Source organism: Mandrillus leucophaeus, unplaced genomic scaffold, assembly GCF_000951045.1.
Source record: "Mandrillus leucophaeus isolate KB7577 unplaced genomic scaffold, Mleu.le_1.0 Scaffold269, whole genome shotgun sequence".
NCBI classification, from domain to species: Eukaryota; Metazoa; Chordata; class Mammalia; order Primates; family Cercopithecidae; genus Mandrillus; species Mandrillus leucophaeus.
This window is the reverse complement of record NW_012102798.1, coordinates 3,613,175-3,615,142: the sequence shown is the minus strand read 5'-3', so window position 1 is coordinate 3,615,142 and position 1,968 is coordinate 3,613,175.

Sequence of the window (1,968 nt, the reverse complement as noted above, 5' to 3'; positions counted from 1 at the left end):
TGTCTGTGGCTTTTCCAGGCATACAGTGCAAGCTGTGGATGGATCTACCATTCTGGGGTCAAGAGGAGAGTGGCCCTCTTCTCACAGCTCCACTAGGCTGTGCCCAGTGGGCACTCTGTGTGGGGATTCCAACCCCACATTTCCCTTCTGCACTGCCCTAGCAGAGATTCTCCATGAGGGCTCCACCCCTGCAGCAAACATCTGTCTAAACATCCAGGCATTTCCATACATCCTGTGAAATCTAGGCAGAGGTTCCCAAGCCTCAATTATTTATTTTTATTTTTGGATTTAATTTTCTTTTTTTATTATTATACTTTAAGTTCTAGGGAAAATGTGCACAATGTGCAGGCTTGTTACATAGGTATACATGTGCCATGTTGGTTTGCTACACCCATCAAATCGTCATTTATATTAGGTATTTCTCCTAAAGCTATCCCTCCCCCAGCTCCCTAATCCCTGACAGGCCCTGGTATGTGTTGTTCCCCGCCCTGTGTCCAAGTGTTCTCATTGTTCAATTCCCACCTATGAGTGAGAACATGCAGTGTTTGGTTTTCTGTCCTTGTGATAGTTTGCTAAGAATGATGGTTTCCAGCTTCATCCATGTCCTTGCACAGGACATGAACTCATTATTTTTTATGGCTGCATAGTATTTCAAGGTGAATATGTGTCACAGTTTCTTAATCCAGTATATAGTTGATGGACATTTGGGTTGGTTCCAAGTCTTTGCTATTGTGAATAGTGCCACAATAAACATACGTGTGCATGTGTCTTTATAGTATCATGATTTATAATCCTTTGGGTATACACCCAGTAATGGAATGGCTGGGCCAAATGGTATTTCTAGTTCTAGATCCTTGAGGAATCACCACACTGCCTTCCACAATGGTTGAACTAATTTACACTCCCACCAACAGTATAAAAGACTTCCTGTATCTCCACATCCTCTCCAGTGTCTTCTTGTTTACTGACTTTTCAATGATCATCATTCTAAATAGCATTTGATGGTATCTCATTGTCGTTTTGATTTATATTTCTCTGATGACCAGTGATGATGAGCATTTTTTCGTGTGTCTGTTGGCTGCATAAATGTCTTCTTTGGAGAAGTGTCTGTTCATATCCTTTGTCCACTTTTTGATGGGGTTGTATTTTTCTTGTAAATTTGATTGAGTTGTTTGTAGATTCTGGATAATAGCCCTTCGTCAGATGGATAGATTGCAAAAATTTTCTCCCATTCTGTAGGTTGCCTGTTCACTCTGATGGTAGTAGTTTCTTTTGCTGTGAAGAAGCTCTTTAGTTTAATGAGATCCCATTTGTCATTTTTGGCTTTTGTTGCCATTGCGTTTGGTGTTTTAGTCATGAAGTCCTTGCCTGTGCCTATATCCTGAATGGTATTGCCTAGGTTTTCTTCCAGGGTTTTTATGGTTTTAGGTTTAACATTTAAGTCTTTAATCCATCTTGAATTAATTTTTGTATAAGGTGTAAGGAAGGGATCCAGTTTCAGCTTTCTACATGGGGCTAGCCACTTTCCCCAGCACCATTTATTAAATGGGGAATCCTTTCCCCATTTCTTGTTTTTGTAAGGTTTGTCAAAGATCAGATGGTTGTAGATGTGTGGTGTTATTTCTGAGGACTCTGTTCTGTTCCCTTGGTCTATATATCTGTTTTGGTACCACTACCATGCTGTTTTGGTTACTGTAGCCTTGTAGTGTAGTTTGAAGTCAGGTAGCGTGATGCCTCCAGCTTTGTTCTTTTTGCTTAGGGTTGTCTTGGCAATGCGGGCTGTTTTTCGGTTCTATATTAACTTTAAAGTATTTTTTTTCAATTCTTTGAAGAAAGTCACTGGTAGCTTGATGGGGATGGCATTGAATCTATAAATTACCTTGGGCAGTATGGCTATTTTCATGATACTGATTCTTCCTATCCATGAGCATGGAATGTTCTTCCATTTGTTTGTGTCCTCTTTTATTT